At 40.4% G+C, this 27001-nt stretch overlaps 1 pseudogene; it reads right to left on the bottom strand.

Annotated features, from left to right (window-relative positions):
- Positions 1-17058: 17058 nt before the first annotated feature.
- On the bottom strand, positions 17059-18103 carry LOC101594446 (annotated as a pseudogene).
- Between the last annotated feature and the right edge of the window lie 8898 nt (positions 18104-27001).

The following is a 27001-nucleotide window of genomic DNA, read 5'->3' as shown; positions in this document are numbered from 1 at the left end:
TGCTTCATGGCATATTACTAATAAGCCCCAACTTCCAATAGTCTGCCTTAGCCGACTGATGATCCCTGTGATCTTCAGTATAGCCTCAGAGGCGCACCTTTCCTAGGCCACCTAGTGCTCATTCCAGTGGAGCATCCAGACAGCTGCAAAGTTGGAAAGCTTTATATAGAATCTCTCTAAAAAAACGAAAGTTGGGGATGGAGAGATGGCTTAGTGGTTAAGCACTTGCCTGTGAAGCCTAAGGACCCCGGTTCAAGGCTCGATTCCCCAGGACCCATGTTAGCCAGATGCACAAGGGGGCGCACGTGTCTGGAGCTCCTTTGCAGTGATTGGAGGCCACTGGTGCACCCATTTCCCCCCTCCCTCTTTCTCTCTCTGTCTGTAGCTCTCAAATAAATAAACAAAACAAAAAAGTTATTCCTTGCTCTTATTTCACATAACTATCTGTTCTTCATTGACACCAGAGTAAGGCCAGAAGGCTGCGAAACCAGAGCCATGGGTTGCAGCCATCTTTGCTGGCCTAACTGATAACTGCAGTGACAAGACATCAGCACCACATGCATCACTGTGACTGACCCTTAGGAGATGGGTGGTAACTCCTCGCCTCACGTAGACACCGGCTGCTGGTTGAGTTTTGCTTTTCACAGCCTCCAGTCCACTCCAGGTACATGTCACCTTCGCTGCCCTTGGGCTTCTTGTCATTGTTGTCAGCCAGTTGAGGCAGACAACTCTTCCTAGTGTCCAGGATATAGTGGGGCAAAGGTGGGCAGACCTCTCCACTGGAGAGGCAAAGAGTCATGCATAGAGGTGAGCTCTTAAGAAGAAAAGGATGGGCTGGAGAGATGGCTTAGTGGTTAAGCACTTGCGTGTGAAGCCTAAGGACCCCAGTTCGAGGCTTGGTTCCCCAGGTCCCACATTAGCCAGATGCACAAGGGGGCTCATGCGTCTGGAGTTCGTTTGCAGAGGCTGGAAGCCCTGGCGCGCCCATTCTCTCTCTCTCCCTCTATCTGTCTTTCTCTCTGTGTCTGTCACTCTCAAATAAATAAATAAAAATTTTTTTTAAAAATTTAAAAAAGAAGAAAAGGATGCTAAACTGTAAGAGCTTAGGTCAGGTGCAACAATAAAAGCATTTAACTCTAAGAATATTTGCTTTTGAAGTTTAACTAAACATGTTGAGTGACTAAGACCAGTTTTTAAAAGCTTTTCTTTTTTTCATACTTTTATATATTTTTCCAGAATTTCTACAAAGAGAACATATCTCAGTGAGGTTAGGAAAAATGCAAACGTGGAAAAAAAAAAAGTACAGTCCTGTTAAGTTCTGCCCAGGTGTGGAGCCTTTCTCAGCCTTTAAAGTTATGTTATAAACACAGTGCACCTGAGCCTGGCTTCTCCAGGGAGCAGCTGGATTTGGGTCAATTTGACAAGATCAAAGAGCTGAGGAAGAGAGGGTGTGGGTGGGACATCCTGCGTACTTCTCATCACTGTACAAATAGGGTGCTATGGTGAGAATCAGCTTTAATGAAAAATATTCTCTTAGTTATATGCATAATGTTAAAGTGCATCCTCCCCAAACTGCCAATTTTTCACCCACTGATTGTTTCACTGAAACCCCTCCAAGTTTAGGCATTTTATAACTTTCAATGTGTTCTGATGTAATAAGAAAAATACTGTTGTGTTTCAGTTGCAGTTTTATTACCAGAGATTGTTCTTATTACTTCCTGCTGTTGAGTTGTCTATTCATACCAGTAAACATTTATACTGCTTGAAAAAAAAAAAAAAAAAGAACCACCTCCCTGGGAAAGCGTGTCTTGAAAGAATTGTACATGGGAAAAGACATTTCTTCCTGAAGTATAGGCTTGCAGAAAACGGGACTCTTCCTGATAAGTGTCTGCCCAAACTTGAGAGTAAATCTTGATGTACATTCCAAGCAGAATAAAAGTCAAATTATTAATCATGATAATAACACTTAATGGATGCTAATTAAGCACAGGGCAATGAATATTTATTTATTTGACTTTTAGGTAAATCTTGTGAGTCAATTGTCATTGTTATGCCAATTGTTCTGGTGAAGAAACTGAGGACTTACAGTATTGAGTAACTTGCTGCAGGTCCCAAAGTTAATGAGATACACAGCCCAGCCCCTTCTGAGGAGAGAGGACTACACAGTCGGTGCTTTCAAACAACATTATTCATTATGACATTTGGTCTGTAGGGATAAAAGGATCTTGCTGCTCCCTTCTGGTGTATGAGTTCTTTCTTAAATATTCTTATACCTAATGCAGTTCTGACTTAACTCTCTGGATATAAAGTGGCCATGTGCTGCTAGACCACTAGTGAATTAATGGGATTTACTGCTAAACATCTGTGTAAGTAACAGTTGGTAGAAGGATCACTGTATGTTCAAATCCAGCCTAGACTACAGAGTGAATTCTAGGTTAGCCTGGGCTAGTGTGAAACCCTGCTTCAAAAAGCAAACAAGTTTTAACATGATATTTCATGAGCTAGTTAATTTGGCTCCATTATATGCTTTGAGTCCTGAACAAAGTCACTCAAACATATTGATTCAGTGGTTAGTATCTAGGCAGTTTTGAACCCTTACTGTGGCTACTAAACAGATGCAAAATATATTCTTTCTTTGTAAGGATCTTGTAGTGTTTGTTCCTGGGCATAAGACTAATAACCTAAATGATATCCTATCATACTCTTTCTTAAAATGATTTTATTTTTGTTTATTTATTAGAGACAGAGAGAGGGAGAGAGAGAGAGGGAGAATGCATGCTAAGGCCTCTAGCCACTGCAAATGAACTCCAGATGCATGTGCCACCATGTGCATCTGGCTTATGTAGGATCTGGAGAATCGAACCAGGGTCCTTAGGCTTCACAGGCACATGCCTTAATCACTAAGCCATCTCTCCAGCCTCTATCATACTCTTACTAAAATAGTTCAGTAGTTCCCAGGGGTGGGGGAAGTGTGTATGTGCATATGCACGTGCCTGTGTGCACATGCTTGTGGAAGCGAGAGAAGATTGTCAGGTATCCTCCACTATCACTCACAAGCCTGTTGTTGTTGTTGTTGTTGTTTGTTTGTTTGTTGTTTTTTCGATGTAGGGTCTCACTCTACTTCAGGCTGACCTGAAATTCACTATGTAGTCTCAGGTGGCCTTGAACTCACTGTGATCCTCCTATCTCTACCTTGCGAGTGCAAGCTTAATTTTTTTTTGAGACAGATTTTCTCACTGAACCTAGAGCTACTGTTGTTTTATGTCAGAATGTTTGACCAGCAAGCCCCAGCATTTCTCCACGCCCCTTAGTACTGAGCATGTGTGGCTATACCAGCTTTTTACATGCGTACTGGGGCTTGTGTAGTGAATGCAATTCCTGCTAAAACATCTCCAAGCACCTCCACCCATTTTAAATGGAAAAATGTCTTTTGTTCCTTTGTTCCTCACCCATTCTATTACTGTTCATGTCTCCACATTGAAGGCTATTTCCTGCACACAGCTATAACTTCCTGCTCCTGATCTTGTTTTGTGGGTGATGGATGTGAAGACTGGAGAATTACTGCCCCACAGAACATAGGGATTTGTTACTAAGGAGCCTAGATTCCTGGTCTCCTGGGTGCGTGTTCCAGCTATACTGTGTCAGGAATTGGCATGGAGATTAAGATGCAGGTGCCCTCAGAGGTGATTTTAATAACATTAGCTACTGACTTCATTCTTTTCTGTACCTCAGCCACTCCTTTGTCTCCTAAATGAACAATTGATGCTCAAACTTGTTTCAGGGTTTGTTTCTGGAGGATCCCAAAGCACATGACAGAACCCCATAGGGTCTGGTCATGCCTATCTCCTCAACCCCAAGTCACATTGCATCCTTCTTGCTCATTCGTCTCAGGCCATGCTGGCTTCTCAGGGATTTTAATTCTCTGGCAGGGTGTTCAAACCTGATGTTCTCTATGGGAGCTGTATTTTTTCCTCTTCCCAGAATTGGTGCTTTCTGATCTTCCATAGCCATGCTTAAATATCCCTCCAAAGAGATTATCTTTTACCTTGGTGATATTCGCTAGTCCACACTGCATCTGGGCCTTTGGCTCCTCAGCCTGTGTTATCACAATAAGTGGACAGCTCTGTCTGTGTTTACTGATAATGTGGTCTGCTGCCTATATAACTATGAGCTCAATGAGAGGAGGAACACATCTCTTTCTTCACTATTTTGTTTAAAAAAAGTATAATGCCGGGTGTGGTGGTGCACGCCTTTAATCCCAGCACTCGGTAGGCAGAGGTAGGAGGATCGCAGTGAGTTCAAGGCCACCCTGAGATTACATAGTTAATTCCAGGTCAGCCTGGGCTAGAGTGAGACCCTACCTCAAAAAAAAAAAAAAAAAAAAAGTATAATGAAGTGTCTAAATTTCAATTTGTATTCAGTACATATGTAGTTAATGAGTTTAAAAGACTGGAATATAAGATAATTTGAGGACAAAAATTTAAGCTCTGAGTAGTCTTTGATAGAATAAAACTGGAAAAAAATGAGAGTGTTAGGAAGAAGTTTGTGTGGAGAAGTTCTTAGACATGAGAAGTAAGTAGGATTTATAGATGAAACAAGCATCTGTGGGGCACTCATCATATGCCTGGCATTGTTTTAGGCTTTCCAAAGAGGTACACCAACATAATGAATGTCTGCATTTTTGCAACCCTGTAAAATTCCAGTTTTAAAAATTGGAATGACTATAAAGATCAGATAGATTATTTAACCTTTCTCAAAGCCACAAAGTTAAATGATGGAGGCATTCTTCAAATCCAACTCTTCATTTTACCAAATACTTTCTGTTTTCAGTGGCTCCTCAAAAATGTATGCGTTTGGGCCAGGCGTGGTGGCTCACACCTTTAATCCCAACACCTGGGAGACAGAGGTAGGAAGATTGCCATGAGTTTGAGGCCAGCCTGAGAATACAGAGTGAATTCCAGGTCAGCCTATGCTAGAGTAAGACCCTACCTCAAAAAACAAAAAACAAAAAACAAAAAGTATGTGCTGCTCATACAAGTGGCCAGGCCATAAAGTCTAGATGAAGCAGGGCGAAGAGTCCTCACTTCTGGAAATAGACCTGTGGCCTGGCGTCTGCAAAGGGCTACTGGCTTTCTATTGCATCATGCATGATGAACTCAAGAGCTCTGGGAATAGCAAATTAAAAAAAAAAAACAGAAATTTTATTTGCACCTCTGAACACCACACTAATAATCCCTGCCTTGATTACTTAATTGGCTGGCTTGGAGCTCAAATATGAGAACATAGCAGCAAAATGCTTTATAAATTTCAAAACTCCTCCTAGACACAGGCTATGAGCACTGTATCATCTTTTCTCATATTGCCCGCAATCTCTGTATGCATATAGTAATAAAAAAATAGTAATGCAGAAGTGTCAGTCCTTGCGTCAAAGTACAGAACAAGCATGGACAGAGCAGTGAGCATTTTATCTGTTTGATTGTATAATTCTATGAAAATCTACTGAATAGACCAAAAAGGCAGCCCTGGGATGGCATTTTATTAAGCTATGTGAAGAATATGTATTGCTACACTGTTTTTTCCATAGTAAAAACAGCCATGGGATTTCACTGGTTTCAAAGACTGATGGTGTTCTGTGACTATACCCCACAAGTATAGGTTATTTGAGGATTAGCTGAGTGGTAATTTTCCATTTTATTTTTTTCTTTTCCTAGTTTTTGTTTTTCGAGGTAGGGTCTCACTTTAGCCCAGGCTGACCTGGAGTTCACTATGTCATCACAGGGTGGCCTTGAACTCAAAGCGATCCTCCTACTTCTGTCTTCCAAGTACTGGGATTAAAGGCATGAGCCACCACACCCGGCTCCTACTTTTTCTTTTCGATGAATAAACACCAAAATATGAAGGGTAGAGAAGCATGTAACAAGACTCTTCAAAAGTAAAAAGGGAGCCAAATGCTAATCTTTTTCTCTGTTCCCAGTTTTGCGTCAGAACCCAGCCACAGCTGACCACAATGTAGCCAGCATTCCATGTCTGTTTTTTTCTTCTGTCTTTGCACAGGTCATACAGTTCTTTGTATATTTCCACTTTTATCTTTGCACTTTCACTTAACAATCCTTGCCTTCAGCTGCACACAGCTATGGAATTGTGTTGGACTGTGCTGCATGACTTCAGCAAGCTGGGAACTGTATTTCCCAGAATACCCTGCTCTGAATGGTACTACTTTGGACTTGTCTAGATGGACTTGCCTGAGGTTTGAGACATCAAAGCGAGGGAACAACCATTATAGGAGAAAACCCATCACCATCAGAATCTTCAAGTAGGCAGAAATGAAAGTGCCTTGTGGGCCTAGATGCTTCTTTTTTTTTTTTAATTTTTATTTATTTATTTGAGAGCGACAGACACAGAGACAAAGACAGATAGAGGGAGAGAGAGAGAATGGGCGCGCCAGGGCTTCCAGCCTCTGCAAACGAACTCCAGACGCGTGCGCCCCCTTGTGCATCTGGCTAACGTGGGACCTGGGGAACCGAGCCTCGAACCGGGGTCCTTAGGCTTCACAGGCAAGTGCTTAACCGCTAAGCCATCTCTCCAGCCCTAGATGCTTCTTCTTAACTCTGACTTACATGCAGTTTGTCTTGCAGACTGCTGATCCTGACTGCCAGCCACCCAGCCAGTGCCCGTGCTGGTACCAGTTTGCCACAATTCTTCCACAAGTCCCTTTTATGTCCTCAGAACACCTTGCAAGCCTGGACTTGTTCTCATTGGCAGACACCCCGCCCCCCATTCTCCAATTCCTTCTTCCAGACCTCCACTTTTGTGTCTCATTCCTATAATAAATTTTAATGACTAGAAAAGGTCTAATTCATGAATATTTATCTTATATCCATAATAAAATTTCTGTCTTTTCTCTGAAACAATTCTGATACTTCACTGCAATATCTAATATAGTTCTAAGGAAATAGATTTTGGGGATTTGGGGGGGTAGCTCTAGGAGGATGAGAATCTAAATTTCTTCTTGATCTGCTTCAAGTTGTGGCCATCAGGAACTATATTTCTTTGTGTAAATAGGAGACAAGTAGACAAGGACATATAGTGGGGGCATGTTGGTTTAGTTATCAGCTGGCATGAAATACTTTAGAAAGCAAGGCACTAGATGATCAAGAAGGTAATGCCATCAAATGTTCCAATAGATATAAAGGCCTGTGGTGTGTTGAGTTCCTGTAAGTTCACTTGAGAACTTAGACAAGGAAAACAGTGAGATCAGCAGTTGGATTCCCAGCTAAAGATCCAGTTAACGAACTCAAGAGTCCCTGTGACTTCTCTGGAATAAGCCCCTATCTCCTAGAGCTTCACATACTGACAATCAAGCACAAAGTTTAACCCTCAAGTGGATGAGTGTCAGCACAATAAAATTTCCCCATCAATGTCCTGACTTTATCATGAGGAACTCTTCATGGCTCTGAATTTTATCAATGGGGCCCTGAAAATTAGGCTGAAGGTTTTTGGGGAAGATTCTGATGGCACTCACTCCAAAATTTTGCTATGTCTCATTTGCTTATTGGAATACCTTTACCTCCCCTGTCTGAGAAATTTCATTTATGTTGCTGGAGAACATCAGTGTCCCTTGCTGACATCATGTGTGGAGCTCTGACTCTCCTTAGGACTCTCCATGATCACCATCATGTTAGATTTCTATACATACTGGACTTTGGGTTGGTTCTGCACATTAAGCATGATGATGATCCCTGAGAAGGTAATATGCATTCCCAAACATTTTCTACTTTGGCAGTTTTTTTTTTACAACTTCCATGATTATAAAAAAATCCTATGGTAATACCCTCCTTCCCCCACTTTCCCCTATGAAACTCCATTTTCCATCATATCCCCTCCCCATCTCAATCAGTCTCTCTTTTATGTTGATGTCATGATCTTTTCCTCCTCTTATGATGGTCTTACATAGGTAGTGTCAGGCATTATGAGGTCATGGATATCCAGGCCATTTTGTGTCTGGGGAGGAGCATGTTGTAAGGAGTCCTACCCTTCCTTTGGCTCTTTCTTTCTGCCACCTCTTCCGCATTAGACCCTGAGCCTTGGAAGGTGTGATAGAGATGTTACAGGACTGAGCACTCCAGTCACTTCTTTCCAACACCACAATGCCTTCTGAGTCATCCCAAGGTCACTGCCATCTGAAAAGAGAAGATTCTCTACCAAAAGTGAGAGCAGCATTAATATAAGGATATAAACATTAAGAGAAGTGCTTACTGGACAGATTGATAAGCATCGTATAAACATTTATCCAGACATCAGCAGACATTACACCCCTAGGGCTCATGACTACCCCTGTTTTAAGTTTTCAGTATCAGGGATGTATTCCCTCCCATGAAGTGGGCCTCCAGTCCAATTAGAGGGCAGTTGGTTTCCACCATGAGAGTCATGCCACTATTGTACCTGTTGACTCATTTGGCCTGGCTAGCCAAATATAAGGCTTGCAGGGTCCACTGTTGAGTATCTTCACTGGTTATTTCTCTCTCTTTCCCATTGAACTGCATGTAGAATGACTTCTTCCAGCTTTCTGTAAGCTGGTCTACATGGAGGAGGTTATCATCTCAGTTCCAGCAGGATTTCTCAGTGGCCTTCCAGCCCAAGTATGTGGAGTCTTCAGCAATAGGGTATTACCATCTATTCCTGGTGGGAAACCAAGGACCTTGGGAATGGCCTATAATGTTTCAGGGGCATCAGGGACTTCCCTGACCAACAACTCACTGGACCGTATCCCATCCCTGGAACTGAAAATTTTCTAGCAACAATCTATGGCTCCTGAGTGTTCCATTGCCCCCAAAAGTAGGATTCCATATGATTTATTTATATCCTCTTAGATTTTGATTAGCCCTCCCTCCACCTTTCCTTTACTTAATCTCTTCCCCTGACCTCACTTTGTACCTTTTCACCCCCATTAATCTATTCTTCTACTTACATATATACAATACCATCCTATAAAGTACCCCCCTCCCTTCCTTTCTCTTACATTTATATATAAACTTTTCTAGTTTACTGGCCTTTGCTACTGAGATTTCTTCTTACTCACACATAAGTCCAATCATCTGTGATTGGATACACATGTGAGAGAGAACATGCAATGCTTGGTTTTCTGGGCATGGGTTACCTCACTTAGTATAATCCCTTCCAGATCCATCCATTTTCCTACAAATTTCATATCTTCAATTTTCTTTACCCTGCTGAGTAGAACTCCATAGTGTAAATGTGCTGCCATATTTTCATTATCCACTCATCAGTTGAGGGACATCTAGGCTGGTTTCATTTACCACCTATTGTGAATTGAGTGTCAGTAAACATAGTGGAGCAAATATCTCTAAGGTGGTAAGAAGAGTCCTTAGGATATATGCCTAGGAGTGCTATACCTGGGTCATATGGTAGATCTATTTTTAGCTGTCTTAGGAACCTCCACACTGATTTCCGAATGGCTGGACCAGATTGCATTCCCACCAACAGTGTAGAAGGGTTCCTCTTTTTTCCACATCCTCACCAGCATTTATGGTCATTTGTTTTCATGATGGTAGCCAATTTGATAGGAGTGAGATAGAATCTCAATGTAGTTTTAATCTGCATTTCCCTGATGACTAGGGATGTGGAACCTTTCTTTCAGGTGTTTATATGCCATCCATATATCTTCTTTTGACAACTTTCTGTTTAGTTCCATAGCCCATGTTTTAATTGGCTTGTTTGATTTCTTATTATTCATTTTTTTTTAGTTCTTTGTATATCATAGATACTAATTCTCTATCAGATGTATAGCTGGCAAAGATATTTCTCCCATTCTGTAGGTTGTGTCTTTGCTTTACTCACAGTGTCCTTTGCTATACAAAATCTTTGTAATTTCATGAGGTCCCAGCACTTAATCTGTGGTTTTATTGCCTGAGCAATTGGAGTTATTTTCAGAAAGTCTTTGCCAAGACCAATATGTTAAAGGGTTTCCCCTACTTTTTCCTCTAGCAGTTTCAGAGTTACAGGTCTGATGTTAAGGTCTTTAATGCATTTGGACTTAATTCTTGTGCATGGAGAGAGTGAAGAATCTATTTTTATCCTTCTACAGATACATATCCAGTTTTCCAGTACCATTGGCCAAAGAGGCTGTGTTTTCTCCGCTGAGTACTTTTGGCATTTTTATCAAATATCAGGTGGCTATAGCTGCCTGGACTTATATCTGGGTCCTCTATTCTGTTCCATTGATCTACATATCTGCTTTTGTGCCAGTATCATGCTATTTTTGTTACTATGGCTCTGTAGTATAGGTTAAAATCACATATGGTGATACCACCAGTTTTATTTTTGTTGCTTAGTATTGTTTTAAATCCTTGAGGGTTTTTTTGTGATTCCAAATGAATTTTGAAATGTTTTTCCTGTTTCTGTGAAGAATGCTGTTGGAGTTTTGATGGGGATTGCATTAAATGTGTAGATTACTTTTGGTAAGATTGCCATTTTCACAATATTGATTCTTCTGATCCAGGACCAAGGGATGTTTTTCCATTTCCTAGTGTCTTCTGCAATTTCTCCCTTGAGTGTTTTAAAGTTTTCATTGTAGAGATCTTTTACTTCCTTGGTTAGTATTATTCCAAGGTACTCTATTTTCTTTGATGCAATTGTGAATGGGAATGATTCTCTGATTTCATCCTCTGTGTGTTTGTTGTTAGCATATATGAAGGCTACTGATTTCTGTGTATTTATTTTGTATCCTGCTACATGGCTATAGATGTTTAATAGCTCTAACAGTTTGCTGGTAGTGTCTTTAGGGTCCTTTAAGTATAGAATCATGTCATCTGCAAATAATGATAAGTTGATCTCTTCCTTTCCAATTTGTACCCCTTTTATGTGCATCTCTTGCCTTATTGCTATGGCTAAGACTTCCAGTACTATATTACATAAAAGTGGGGATTGTGGACACCCTTGTCTTGTTCCTAATTTTAGTGGAAAAGCTTCCAGTTTTTCCCCATTTAGTAATATGTTGGCTGTAGGCTTGTCATAAGTAGCTTTTATTATGTTGAGATATGTTCCTTCTATTCCCAGTCTCTGTAGGACTTTTATCATGAAGGGATGTTGGATTTTATCAAATGCTTTTTCTGCATGTAATGAGATGACCATGTGATTTTTGTCCATCAGTCCATTTATATATTGTATTACATTATTGATTTGTATATGTTGAACCATCCCTGCATCTCTGGGATAAAGCCTACTTGGTCAGGATGAATGATCAAAACACTGGAGAGAATTGGTATGGTTGGTTCAGATCTTAACATAATAAAAGCAATATACAAAGCTCTGAAGGCCCAAATAATACTTAATGGAGAGAGACTGGAGGAATTCCCATTAAGATCAGGAACAAGACAGGGTTGCCCACTCTCACCTCTGCTTTTCAATATAGTACTGGAAGTCCTAGCCCAAGCAATAAGATAGGAGAAGGAAATAAAAGGGATACAAGTTGGAAAGGAAGAAATTAAGTTATCTCTATTTGCTGTTGACATGATGTATATGTAAGAGACCTGAGAGACTCCATCCCAAAGCTCCTGAAGGTGATTAGCTCCTATAGCAAAGTAGCAGGATACAAATTCAATGAACAAAAATCAGTAGACTTTCTATATGCAAGTGACAAAGATACAGAGAAAGAAATAAGGGACATAGTCCCAGTTTCAATAGCAACAACAACAACAAAATACCTTGGAATAACGTTAACCAAGGAAGTGAAAGATCTATACAATGAAAACATAAAAGCACTCAAAAAGAAATTGAGGAAGACTTAAGAAAATAGGAGGCCCTCCCATGCTCCTGGATAGGCAGAATTAACATTATGAAGATGGCAATCCTACCAAAGGTAATATACAGATTTAGTGAAATTCCAATTAAAATCCCTACAGTGTTCTTCACAGAGATAAAAAATATGATCTCAAATTTTATATGGAAAAGTAGAAGGCCTCACATATCCAAACATATCCTCAGCAAAAGAAATACCACTGGAGGCATCACCATACCTTATCTAAAGCTATATTACAAAGCCATAGTAATAAAAACAGCATGGTACTAGCATAAAAACAGGAGTTGAGACCAATGGAATAGACTTGAGGACCCAGACTTTGGGCCAAGCAACTATAGCTACTTGATATTTGACAAAGGCCTGAATAACATAGGATGGAAAAAAGACAGCATCTTCAACAACTGGTGGTGGACCAACTGGATAACCATATGCATGAAACTGAAACTTGATCCACACATTTCATCATGCACTACACTCAAATCCAAATGGATCAAAGACCTCAACATAAGACCAGAAACTTGAATACTACTGGAAGAAAATTTAGGAAGTACTTTCCATGATATAGGAATGGAAAAAGACTTCCTGAACAAAACCCCAGTAGCTCACAATCTTAAACAGTCACTCAACCAATGGGACCACATGAAGCTGAAGAGGATTTCTTTACAAACAAGCATACACTAAGCAAAGCCAATAGATTACCCACAGTATGGGAGAAAATATTTGCAGGTTATCCAACTGATAGAGGCCTAATCTCTAGAATCTACAAAGAACTCAAAAATATAAACAGTAAGAAGTCAAACACCCCACTCACAAAATGGGGCAAAGAGCAGAACAGGCAGTTCACAAAGGAAGAAATACAAATGGCAAATGCAAATTAAGAAAATGTTCCTCATCCCTAATCATCAGAGAAATGCAAATTAAAACAACCGTGAGAATCCACCTTACCCCAACAAGGATAGCAAGCATCAAGAAATCAAATGAAAATAAATGCTGGTGAGGATGTGGAGAAGTAGGAACATTCATCCACTGTTGGTGGGAATGTAGGATGGTACAACCACTTTGGAAAGCAATATGGAGACTCCTGAAAAAGCTGCCTTCTTCTTATTATTCCAAGGCTTTAAGGTGAAGCATTAGGTCATTTACTTGTGACATTTCTAATTCTTGATATAGGCACTTAAAGCTATAAATTTACCTCTTAGGACTGCCTTCATTGTGTCCCAAAGGTTTTGGTATGTTGTGATCTCATTATCATTTGAGTCTATGGATGTTTTGATTTCCTTCTTGATTTCTTCATTAACCCATTCATCATTCAATAGTGCATTCTTTAGTTTCTGTGGTTTTGTGTATGCTCTCTAGCATTTATTGCTATTGATCTGTAGTTTGATTGCATTGTGGTCAGATAGAATGCAAGGAATTATTTCAATTTTCCTGTATTTGTTAAGATTTGCTTTGTGTCCTAATATATGGTCTGTTTTAGATAATGTTCCATGTGCTGCTGAAAAGAATGTGTATTCTGCAGCATTTGGATGAAATGTCCTGTGTAGATCTGTGAGCTCTATTTCTTCAATGACCTCATTTAATCCAGATGCCTCTCTATTTTTTTTTCCAGAATGACCTGTCAATTGATGAGAGTGCGGTGTTGAAGTCACCCACCACCACTGTGTTAGGTATTATATGTGGCCTTAGTGCTAATAGTATTTGTTTGATGAAGTTGGGAGCCCCCATGTTAGGTACATATATGTTTAGGATTGTATTGTCCTCCTGTTGGAGTGTACCTTTAATCAATATAAAGTGACCTTCCTTGTCTTTCTTGACTAATGTTGTACTGAAGTCTAACTTGTCAAATATTAGGATAGAGACCCCTGGTTGTTTTCTAGCCCCATTTTCTTTTTTTAATTTTTATTTTTTTTAGATTTTATTCAGTCTTTATTTACAGCAAGGTACATAGCATGTGGTCTTTTCCAGCACTAACAAAGGTAAAGAAATGAAAAAAAAAAAAAAAAAAGCAACAGGGAAGAGCCAGTACATTAGGGGAAGACAACCCAGGTCTCTATGTAGACGCTCACCCTTGCTCTGAGGCAGGCCTAGGTGGTGGGTGTATGCTGAACCCCAAGAGCAACAGGGGGCTGCTCTAACACCCGTCACCAGGACAGCACAGGAGGCCAGGGACAGAAGTTTAAGGGGACTGTGAGTTCCAGATGCATCTGCCTTTCATAATCTGTTCTTTTCCTTGTCTGAAACCATGTTCCCACACTGTACCCAGAAAAAATGTGTAAAGGGCAAACCTTGTCCTTCCCAGAAGCACTGCCCTATTCCCAGGATTGACCCTGGCATCACTTAAACCAGCCCACGGCTTGGTACTGGGATTGTTCATGGGCACACGGGAGGTTCCAGGGCAGTGGAAACCTTTTCCCAGCAAGATCTAGCCCCATTTTCTTGAAACACCATTTTCCATGCTTTTACCCTAAGATAGTGTCCATCCTTTGTAGAAAGATGAGTTTCTTGGGGGCAACAAATTGAAGGATCCTGCTTTTAACCCAATCTACAAACCTATGTCTTTTGGTTGGGGCATTGAGGCCATTGATATAAGAGATATTATTGAAATGTGTGTATTTAATTTTGCCTTTTTGTGTAGTTCTTCCAGATTTACCTTTGCTTCTTGTGTTAACTAGTATTTGAGTATTGTTTGTTTTTTCCAGGTTCCTTTTATGTGTGCTTTTCTTTCTCTTTAGCATGGAGGATTCTTTCAAGTACTTTCTTTAGAGCTGGTTTTGTCTTCAAATATTCCTTTAGCCTGCTTTTGTCATGGAATGTTCTCATTTCTCCATCTATTTGAATGGATAGCTTTGCAGGATAAAGTAATCTTGGTTGACAGTTGTTATCTTTCAGAACTTGGAATTTATCACTCCAAGCCCTTCTGGCTATCAAAGTTTGTGTTGAGTGATCTGCTGTGATCCTAATGTGCTTGCCTTTGTTGGTAACTTGATTTTCCTCTCTAACTGCCTTCAATATTTTTTCTTTGGTTTGTGTTTTGGGTAGTTTGATTATAATATGGAGAGGAGAGGTTCTTTCCAGGTTTTGTCTGGTTGGTGTTCTAAAGGATTCCTGTATCTGCTTTGGCACCTCTTTCGCAATTTGGGGGAAGTTTTCTTCTATGATTTTTTTGAAGATGCCTATTACACCTTTGGAGTGAAATTCTTCTCTTTCTACTATACCCTGAATTCTTATGTTTGATCTTTTCATAGTGCCCCAAATATCTTGAAATTCCCATTCATACTTTCCTATTAGTTTGTCTTTCTCTGTGTTTGACTATTAGATCTGCCACCTGGTCTTCTAGCTTAGATATTCTGTTCTCTCCTTCATCCATTCTACTGGTGAGATTTTCTACAGAGTTTTTTTTTTTTTTTATTTTATTAACTGTGTTCTTCATTGCTAGTAATGCTGACTGGTTTTGCTTTATTATTTCTATTTCCTTATGTACGTCTTGTATCAACCTCTTTATTTCATCAAATTTGTGTCCTGTGTCTTCTTTGATTCATTTGAATTCCTCTTTCATTCCTTTGATTTCTTATTTGAGCATATTTATAATCATTCTTTTGAAATCTTTCTCAGGCATTTCCTCTAATTCATTCTCACTGGAGGTCATTTCTGATGCATTAAGTTTTTGGTGGATTTATATTGTCTTGATTTTTGGTGTTTCTTGTGTTATAATGTATATATTTTTGCATCTTGGATTAATTTAATGCTTGAATTTTCTAGTTATCTGCAGTATTATTAGATGTATCAATCAATCTGATGTTATATATCTTCAGGGAAGGAGTTTAAGGTGCTAGGTGTGGCTCTCAAGACTCTCAGAGTATCTACAAAAGTACAAAAGTACATGTTGGGTTTGCATGCTATGAGAGTATTCAAGTAGGATGAGTGGAACAACATAGAGGCAGATTCTAAAATTTAACTAAACAGTGTACACTGCAATGAAAAAATAGCACAGAGTATTTATGCAAGAGTAGATATTATGACAACCAGATCCTCTAACAATGTCGCTGTCTCTTGGGGTGTGTGGTGTCCCACACCCTTAATACCAACTAGGAGGTTAAGATATCTGGTCTGTAGAGGGTTCCAAGTCAGCTTGTGACCAAGTGAGTCCCTTCCCTAATGAACAACAGAAGAGGAAACAAAGCCACTATAAATCAAGAAGCAACAAATAACCAGCCCAAAATGTAGCTGATTTAAGAATGGACAATCTGACCATCCATCAGATTTAACATATAATTTATCCTGATATGGAAGGAGAAATTAACACTTCCGGTTCAGGCCTTCCAGTACCAGGTTTATTTGCTGTGTACTAACCTGGTGTAATCCCGGTTTCCTTTTGGGATGATTTTGGTCTCAGTTATGCTGTGGTACTGTTTGGGTTCCTCTTTGGTGCATTGTGGGTTCAGGTACCTGGCTAGGTCATTGGATCGCTGCTCTGGTCGCCTGTGCTGGGATCTCCCTTTGGCTGGTCTCTGGCACTTGCTGGTGCTTGCACTGGCAGTGGGGGAAGGGAGGCTGTCGATGGTGGCTCTAGTTCTCTGGCTGGTCCACATGATCCTCTACCTTGTGATCTGCTCCTCAGTTGTACACCGTTTCTTAAGTTTTGAAGAGCTCTGGTGCGAGTGGAAAATCCCCTCACCTGGCTTTTCCTGTGGCCCCGCGGACCTGGTGCTGCTGCTGCTGGAGCCGCTTCTGCCTGCCTGTGTGGGCTCTGGATGCTCTGGATCTCTCTACTTCTCTGCTGCCATTTTAATTTCTTTTTTTTTTTCATTCATGATTTAATAACATAAGCAAATATAAACATAAGCCCGTTATGTGTTAAATAAGAAAGAATATATGAGTAACATAAGTAACATAAACAAAAGCTAAATCACTTTTCCCCCTATAAACTCTACTCAAAAATTTTACTAGCAGCCATACATGTAAGTGTTTTCCTAATCAAACAACAGGTCATTTATCCACAGACTAATTGGTTAATATAAGATTTAAATCAGTATTCCACAAGGAGAAATATTTGGATCACTCACAATGGAAAGCAACAATAAATCTACAGCATATGACATTTATCACTTTATACTCTGAACTCTGATAAACACTGGGTTTGTTAGCACACGTCAGAACATTTATTAATAACTTATTTGAATAAAACAAGAAGAGAGATGAAAGGCCTCCTCAATCACCAAAGTGAGAGTCTAATTTACATCTCACTCCTGGGTAAGATGGCACTCCTTGCCCTTAGAACATGCCTTGGCCTTGGCCATGCCTTTACCACCACCCTTGGCTTTAAATTTAGCTTGCCCTTTCTCTTCCTCTTCCCAACAAACCTCACCACCTGGGGGTGGCAGTGGGTTGAATTCTGGAAAAATCTCCTTGACCTTGTCCAAAAAATTCAGGATTTTCTTCTTGCTGGTTTCACAATGGGCACGGGCCCCACAGGAACTTGTAGCTGTGAGCGTCGCTGCTAGGAGCCTGCCGGTCCTCTAGGTCCTCTTCTTGCACAAGGTCTTGGGTGATGAGCTTCCTGACATTACCAAAGATGATGTGAGGGCCTCCGTCATAGATCCCTATGTTAGTGAAGAATTTCCAGATCCTTTCCTCAGGTGCACTGCTACCATTTATGTAGATGATACTCAGGACAGGGACCAGAATCCCCACGGTGGGGAGGCCCAGCTCACTTCTCTTGCTTCCATCATCCTTGAAATCTAGCTTGCTGACAAGGATGAAGGATTTACCACTGGGCTCAGCTTCTTTCAACTCAAGGCCAAAAACCACCTCCAAGTGATCAGAGGCTTTTTTGAGAATCTCAGGAAATTTCTCCCTGAGCCTTTTGTTGATAACTCTCACCATTTCTGCCCTCAGCAGGGGCTGTTCCATTTTGTACTTGCAGAGGATGTAATTGATCAGTGCTTCTGACTTCTGTGTTATGAGATCATTCTTTGGGATCAAAGTAGAGAAGGGAGCCTTGGAGGAACTGGGCATTCCCTTCCCTAGGCCCTTAGCCCCTTTAGCAGGCCCTTGGCTGGCCACACCTCTACCAACAGTGATGGTGGGTACAGCTTCCTGAGACTTCTGGGTGGGGCCAGCAGTAGATGTGCTGGAATCAGTAGCTGCAGAAACTTGAGCACACGGTGAGGATGACTCTGCTTCCAGTGCTCCACTGCCCTGAGCATCTTTGAGCTGCTGGAGCTGATCTTTGTCTTGGTGTCTTTTATCGGGAGCACCTGCCTTACTCTTCTTCCCTCTAGGCATGATCTGGGAATGCAGGCAGGAATTTTGGAAGCAGAGCTACGACTTTCTGGTTGCCAACTGACAGGACCACACCCCGTGGCTTCTCGCACAGGCACAAATCCTGTTTCAATTTCTTATACACCTCACTTTTTAGTAGAAGAGTTTATTTAGCTGTATTTTTTTTCTTTTTCTTTTTTTTTTTTTTTTTTTTTTTTTGGCTTTTTCTCCCCTAGGCTGATTTGGTGTGGTTCCTAAGCTGCCATCCTAACCGGAAGTCCCTCTACTTTGGCAGTTTTTAAAGCAACTTTGTAATTTATTTTAAAGAATTATTTGTTGGCAAAGGTTATGTGTAATCAGTGTGTGCAATGTGATGACTTAAGGCACTGCTATCCCTTGATATCTGCAAAGGATTTGTACTAGAACCACCACACATACTACTCCACAGGCACACAGTTCTTCATGTAAAATAGTATGGTGTAAATAACCAATGTACATTCTTCTACAGACTTGAACTCACCTCTAGATTAATTATAACAGCTAATGCAATGTAAGTTCTATATCACTCATAGTCATGTTGAATTGTTTAGGAAATAACCACAACAAAGTCTGTACATGTTTGGCATAGACACAACTTTTATCTTTTTAAGTATTTTATAGCCAGTTAGTTGAAACCTTAAATGCGGAACCCTGGATATGGAGGGCCAACTCTGAATATATTAGGTGATGATTAGCAGCCCATCACCTGTATATAGATCTATAAAACTTGTACATTTTATAACTGAAAGTATGTACCCTGTGATCATCTCCTCATGTCCCCATCAACAGCTCCTGTGACAATGTCCAACTAACTTCCTTTCTCTCTGTCTCTCTTCTCTTCTTCATACCACCTCCTTTAGTGCTAAAGACTGAATGCAGAGCTTCACATGTGCTGAACATGCAGTCTACTGCTGAGCCTCACCGTTAGACCTTGTCAAGCTCTATGGATTTTTCAGGTTTTGATCATTTTTATTGAAAGTTATTCTGAGGGATATATAGGAATGGTCAGATCACAGTGGGTTTGTTGACTGAGCACATAGAATCATGATGCAGCTTGGGTGGCTGCAGGGGAAGTTTTCTTTGTGGTATTTGTGCAGAAGGCAGATGGATCTTGAGAAATGATAATGTTTCTTTGTAAACCTAATTAGTGGTGTCATTTCTTACAGCTGTTTTTTCAGATGTGGTTTCTTTGTGAGACTGTATCAACCCATTACCCAGGACCTGATGTACAGCTACTGATCTGGCAAGTGCTTTACCCCATGCACATACTAGTAAAAAGTCATTAGAAGCATATCATGATTTGATAAGCCAATATTTTTTCTGAGTACTCATCACCTTATTCCATGCATCTAACATTAGCAATTATTTTATTAAGAACAAAGAAAGCGGAAGAGAAAGATGAGGAGGAGGAAGAGAAAAAAAGAAGAGTCTATGGATTAAGACCATAACAGAGAGGGAAGATCACCAGTAAGGAGAGAAACCAAACTCCCAGTGAGACACTGTGTTAGGAAAGCTGATATCTGTAAAACTATGTTTTTAAAAATCTACTAATGTGGCCTGGGAAGATTGCTTAGTGGTTAAGGCACTTGCCTGTGAAGCCAAAGAACCAAGGTTCAAGTCTCCATGACCCACATAAGCCAGATGCACAAGGTGGCACATGTGTCTGGAGTTCATTTACAGTGACTGAAGGCCCTGGCATGCCCATTCTCTTTCTCTCTCTTTCTCTTAAGGAAAATAAAATCAATTTAAAAAATCTACTGGGCTGCAGAGATGGACTAATGGTTAAGGTGCTTGCTTGCAAAGCCTAAGGACCCAGGTTCGATTCCCCAGGACCCATGTAAACCAGATGCACAAAGGGGTGCGTGTGTCTGGAGTTTGTTTGCAATGGCTGGAGGCCCTGGTACACCCATTCTTATTCTTTCTCTCTCTCTCTCTCTTTCTCTTCCCCAACTTTTTTCCTTGCTCTCTCAAATAAATAAATACATAAAAATTTACTAATGTGATTCTTTTATCCTTCCTTGCATGCTGCACCCTTCTAAAACATCCACTCTTGCTGAGATTTAGAACCTTACATTAAGGGTTGGTAGGTAAAGAACTCAAGGTATGATTTATGAAAGGTTCCTAGGGAAGGACCATACCCAAGACAAGATGTGAGAGGCAGACAACAGATGGAAAAGAATGGAAGTTGGGAGGAAGAAAAGAAGAAATATGAGCAAAGGGAGGGAGGAAAGAAGTAGGGCACTATGATCTAATGTAAATGTCTAGCATCTTCCTTTATAACTATACCTCACTGGACCAGAAGCAAAGGCATTTAGGGATGATGGAAACAGACAAGAAGGAAGAATTTGCAGTGTGGCAGTATCTCGCATAGAAAGGTAATATAAAGTAATGTTCAGAAAGAAGTGCAAAGACTGTGAATGCAAATTCAGTGCAACATTTACCACAGATACCAGGAATTTGGAACTAGGTGACATGAGGCTCAGTATAAAAAGATTGCAACTGAATTTCTGTCTTGTTGCTCCCATTGATATGATTCATATATTTGGGCTAGTGACTGCCACTTTCTGAGGGATGTTGTCTTCTGACTACAGCCACTACTTTAGATGATTTCTTGATTCATCCAGCTCTAACATTTGTTGGTTCAATCAGTCACTTCTGCATAACAGACACTCTACTCAGCAGCAGTGATGCAACAATCTATGGAAACCCTGGCTCTCAGCCAGGCGGGAGGCACACTTGCAATCCCAAAGCTCAGTGGGCAGAGGCAGGAATTTAAGGCCAGCTTGGGCTACATGGCAGGGCCCTGTCTCACCTCCACCTCACCCCTGCAAAATAAAAATAAAAATTCTTAGCCGGGCGTGGTGGCGCATGCCTTTAATCCCAGCACTCAGGAGGCAGAAGTAGGAGGATCACCATGAGTTTGAGGCCACCCTGAGACTACATAGTGAATTCCAGGTCAGCCTGGGCCAGAGTGAAGCTCTACCTCAAAAACAAAAACAAAAACAAAAAAACAGCAAAACAAAATTCTTTGCTTTCAAAGAAACATATAGCTTAATGAAGGTAATATTTTTTAAATCCTGCATACTGATAATACAGCTACTACCAGATAGGATAAGTTATCAAAAGGACCTGTGGCTCACAGAAGTTATTTTTATTTCTTTTGGGTTCCAAGATACCTATAATCCAGGAATATTCAGAAAATAAAGTTTTCCAAGTGAAACATGTACATGTGTGTACATGTGTGTGTATCTATGTTCACATGTGTAGGGGCGCATGTGTGTGCGCAAGCATGTGGAGGCCAGAGAACAACCTTTGATGTCATCCTCAGTAATGCCATCACCTCATGAGACAGTGTTTCTCTTTGGCCTGGAGCTCACTAATCAGGCTAGAATGACTAGCCAGGGAACCCAGGGACTGTCCCTTCTCTGCCCCCTCAGCATTGGCATTACAGGCCCACCACCATGCCCAGCATTTTATGTGGGTACTTGAGATTGAACTCAGATCCTCATGCTTGTGAGGCCAGAACTTCTGTGACCAAGGTATCTCCCTAGAGCATCTCTTCAGAGCTCTTGGAGAAAAGAAATTATTTCAAGAGAACTAGAAAAAAGATAGTCAGGTGTGGTGGTGCATGCCTTTAATCCCAGCACTCGTGAGGCAGAGGTAGGAGAATCACTGAGTTCAAGGCCCCCCTGAGATTACATAGTGAATTCCAGGTCTGCCTGGGTTAGAACGAAACCCTACCTCGAAGATGATGATGACGATGATGATGATGATGATGATGATGATGATGATGATGATAATAATAATAATAATAATAATAATAATAATAGAACTAGGAAAAAGAAGAGGATAGAGAAAGAAGAGGAGGAGGAAGAAGAGGAAGGAGTGGTCTTGATCTGAAGAGTTATTAACTTTTGTGGTGAAAAAAATACTCCCAGCATGCTTCATTCAAGCTGCAGTGTGACATCTCTGAGTCTCTGAACAGGGGTTTGGAAAGAAATACATATGTTGGTTGTGGACACCAATTTAAACCATCTCCAGCACATTAGTGGTTCTACTGGTGCCCAGCTACACCCCAAGGAGGCATCAGTGAATTAGGCTTCAGAAACCAAAGGATATTTTGCTTTGTGTGCATGGACATGAATCTGTTTGGGGAACGTTTTATAACTGTAGGGTGAAGGACATCTTAGGCTAACCCCATTCTCATGTTGGAGTGGCTGGCCTGTTTTATTCCCTGCTTGCAGTCATAACATTATTAAGTGAGACACTCCTTTCCCTGAAAGAGTTTCTATGGCAACCTCACCCAGCAGGCAAAGAATAGCTTTAAGCTTCAGCCTGAAGGCTGAGAGATAAAAATAAATTCTGATTAATCAAGGACCCACATATGACTAAGACTGAGGAATTACCTGAAAACATCAAACTAGCAGGGCAAAATTTAATATTCATCTTGCCTTTAGTAAGACATAGCAAGCCCACCAAAAAATTATCTGGTGGTCTGCTTTCATCAGCTCCTTGGTAAGCCTGAGTCTGGGTTTTGCTTTTCTCTCTGAATAGCACATTCTCTGCTTCATGTTGCAAAAATGATGTGGTTTGGGAACTGACGGGGCTCCATAAAAAAACAGCACAATTCACAGCTCAGAGCTGGTTCTCACGTCTCCATGACCTGACATGTTACCATATCCCCACGTGTCACACCTTTGCATCTCTTAATTCTTTATACCGTTAAAAATCCACCTTCCCTGATGATTTTGTAAGGGAACAGTGAGTCTCAAACAAGGTCATAAATATGGAACAATCTTGGGTAAAAAGCTTCTATGCAAAAGAAATGTAGGCTGTGATGGCGACTATTATTAACGTGCTTTGGTCATGGGGGGATCAGAAGGGCAGGCAGCGAGGCTCTCACAGGCAGGCCAGGGGCCGAAGTTCTCCACCAGTCAGGGCTGATTCACTCTCAAACCATTGATACACACAAGGCGGAACCTCCGTCCCTGCTGTACTTGGAGCGCAGACCTGCTCTGCCTCCCCAATCCTGAATGATTTTGCCCTTCACTCAACCTACCCTCACAGATAAATAACTCCCTTCTCCCCATTCCCCAAGTTCAAAACTGCTCCAACCTGTCAGCTGTTACCCTTTGTGCTTTGCCTGGGGGCTTTTGAGTGTGCCAGCTCCCAGCCATGACAGCTGCTATAGCTGCAGATCAGTAACCAGACCCAGAAAGCTGACGTTGGCACAGATGTGTTGACTAGACTAGAGGTAAAGCCAACATTGTTGTATTAATTTTACTAGGCCACAGTCTCATTCATCTTTCTTCATTTCCTCTTTTTCAGTGATGGGGATAGAACCTAGGACATGGCCCAAGGTAGGCAAGCATTCCAGGATGGACCTACCTCCTCAGCTCTAGTTAGCTCCATTTCCAAAAGTTGTACTCACTTATGAGTTCATGTGCAAGTAAGTCTTTTCCGTTTGTGTGTGTGTGTGTGTGTGTGTGTGTGTGTGTGAGAGAGAGAGAGAGAGAGAGAGAGAGAGAGAGAGAGAGAGACCAAGGTTTTATTGGGTAAAAAGAAAGAAAAAGAAGAAATCTGGTGCATCAGGTCTGCATATCAGAGTTTGGGATCTCAGGATGCAGCCCTAAATTGTTCAGAGTGTCAGCTTTTATTGGAAATAACCACATGATGTTTATAGTAAAAACAGGATGGTAGTTAAACGGAGGTGGGGGGTACTACAAGAAGTCACAAGGTTTCATAAGTCACATAGGCAGAACTAAGGCAAGAAACATTCTACGCTATGTAATCACAAAGATATTTAGAAACGAAGAGATACAGGGAGGTCATGGTACATTGCACATAGGGATCCTTCCATTCCTCAGGTAACAGTAAACACCTGTTTTGCACAGAGGGATCATCCCATTTCTTTCACTTTCCATTTTCCATTTCCCCCTCTGATATGACACTAAGTCAAATCCTTTATTCATGAAGAACAGTGTCTAGTGTATTTTCATCTAAGGGGGTGTATTGTGTCCACAATACCATGAGTTTAGTTTTTTTAGTTTTTCAAGGAAAGGTCTTGTTGTAGTCCAGGCTGATCCGGAATTCACTATGTATTCTCAGGATGGCCTCGAACTCACAATGATCCTTCTACCTCTGCCTCCCAAGTGCTGGGATTAAAGGTGTGCACCACCATGCCCAGAAGGATGGAATCATCTCTTTTTTTTTTTTTTTTTTTTTTTGAGGTAGGGTCACACTCTAGGCTAGGCTGACCTGGAATTTGCTCTGTAGTCCTAAGATGGCCTCAAACTCACAGCAATTCTCCTATCTATGACTTCCAAGTGCTGGAATTAAGGTGTAAGCTACCACATCTAACTAGTCTTTCAGTTTTATCTCATGTACAGAGTTGTATTACCTTACCAGGTATTAAAATCCAGAATAGCTCATTCAACACAACAGAATATCCTCATGTTACATCATGTTGGGAGTGTGTACACCCACTCAACACTTCCTCCACCCCTATGCTCTTGTAATTATTACTGTTTTATATTGCTATGTTAAAATCATTTTGAGGGTGGTCTATTAATGGTATTCCACAGTATAACATTTAAAAAAAATTGTTTATTTTTATTTATTTGTGAGTGACAGAAGAGAAAGAGGCAGATACAGAGAGAGAAAATGGGTGCACCAGGGCTTCCAGCCACTGCAAACAAACTCCAGACATGTGCGCCCCCTTGTACATCTGGCTAACATGGGTCCTGGGGGACTGAGCCTCGAACTGGGGTCCTTAGGCTTCACAGGCAAGCGCTTAACCGCTAAGCCATCTTTCCAGCACCAGTATAACATTTTTGAGATAAACTTTTTTTTTTTCAGCAAGATCAATGCTCTTCAGGCCCTTTAGGTTGTGGCATTGTCAATAGATTGTCCTATTATTATTATTATTATTGATAAGTAGTACTCTACTGTGTGACTATCCAGAGTTTGTCCAACCATTCAAAGAAGATTCTGGGAGTTCTATTAGTGTCTTGCTATTATAAATAAAGTGTCTCTGAAGATTTTGATATATGTTTTTGTGTGCATGTAAGTCTTTCTTTCTCTGTGGTAAGTGACCAAGAATGGAACTACTAGATTCTTTTTTAACTGCAATTTTGACCTTTATAGGAAACTGTCAGATTGTTTTCCAGAATGACTAGTATATTTTACAGCTAGGATAGAGACCCAGTTCTTTCTATTTTTTCTAAGTTTTCATTGTCACTGCCTTTTTATTTTAGCTGCTCTAAACAACGTGCAGTGAAATCTCTCTGTGATCTTAAATGGCTGGTGGCTAATGATGTTGAGCATCTTTTCACGTGCTTTTTTCTGTCGAGATCTCCTTTTTGATGAAGTGTCTGCTTATTTCTTCTGCAGACTTCGTGTGTTCTTTCTTAATATTGATTTTTGGGAGTTTTTTCTACATGGTCTAGATACAATGCCTTGTCTATATGGCTTACAAATATTTTCTCCTAGTATATTGATTGTCTTTTAATCTGAGCAAGGTCAATCTCAGGGCAACACCTTTTAGCTCTGATGAGATTCAATTTATCAAGTTTTTCTTTAAGTACTGAGATTTCTGTCTGCTGATATACTTAGTAAATTTTTACCTACCCCAAATGTATTTCCCATGTTTTCTTCTAAAAGTTTTATAGCCTCACATTTGCCCTTAAATCTATAGTATATTTTTGAATTATTTTTTGTATCTGATGTTATCTTTGTGGAAAGGTTTATTATCTGTGCTTATAGGTGTACAATTACTCCATTACCAACTAGTGAAAAAGCCATCCTTCTTTCATTGAGTTGCTTTTGTACCATGTTAACCATGATCACATTTACATGGACCACCTTGGGCATTCTCTGTTCCATCCTACCAATCTCATTGCTTACCTCACCACTTGCAATCATGGACATTTTGTGTCTCTGCTGACTTAGATCTTCTTGGATACTTTGCATCATCAGGTTTGTGTTTTTAAGCACCTTAGTCCTATGTATGTTTCACTAAACATGCATCTAGGTTATTCATTTGGGGAGAGCAATAGTATCCTTTTTTTATTTTGTTTTTCACATATTTTTGCTAGTATATGGAAGGCAATTGACTTTGTGTGCTGCTATTGTATCCTGCTTATTTGCTGAACATACTAGTCAGATATGTAAACTGTTCTGATGGGATTAATTATATTAATTATATTAATAATCTCATCTGAAAACTCAATTTATTTTGTCCTTCCTATCATTTTCTTTCCTTTTTCTTCCAATGAACACTTCTGCTACTCTGTGAAATAAGAGTTGTGAGAGTGGACATTCTTAAAAAGCTCCTGATCTTAGGAGGGGAGCAGTCACTGTCTTCTAGGAGTGTATTAGGCATCTACTAGGTTGGTTTTAGTTATAACTTCTTATAGAGAAAATTCTTATAGAGAAAATTCCAACCTATTCATAAATTTGTGAGCAGTGGGTCTTTTTTGGCTATAAATGAATGTTGAATTTTGTCAAATTTCTTTTCTGTATCAACTGACTAATTTCAGTGTTGACTCATAGGGCTTGGGAGATGGCTCAGCAGTTAAAGGCACTTGCTTGCAAAGCCTGAATAGGGTTAATTTCCCAATACTTATGTAAGATCAAATACACAAAGTGGCACATGCATCTTGTGTCTGTTTCCAGCTATAAAAGACCCATTTTACCCCCTCTCTTCATAAATAAATGGACAAAAATATTTTTTAAACTAAAAAAGTGTTGAATCAGTCTTGCTAGTTTATTTTGCTCCCCACCTGGATGTGGTATATAATTATTTTATGTCTCACTGGACTCCATAAATTAGCATTTCCCCTTTTAGTAGGCTTGCTTTTAAACTTATGACACATTCCGCCC

Source organism: Jaculus jaculus, chromosome 3 (genome assembly GCF_020740685.1).
Source record: "Jaculus jaculus isolate mJacJac1 chromosome 3, mJacJac1.mat.Y.cur, whole genome shotgun sequence".
Classification (NCBI taxonomy): Eukaryota; Metazoa; Chordata; class Mammalia; order Rodentia; family Dipodidae; genus Jaculus; species Jaculus jaculus.
The sequence above is the reverse complement of the archived record's forward strand: the minus strand, read 5'-3'. Positions and strand labels throughout refer to the sequence as shown.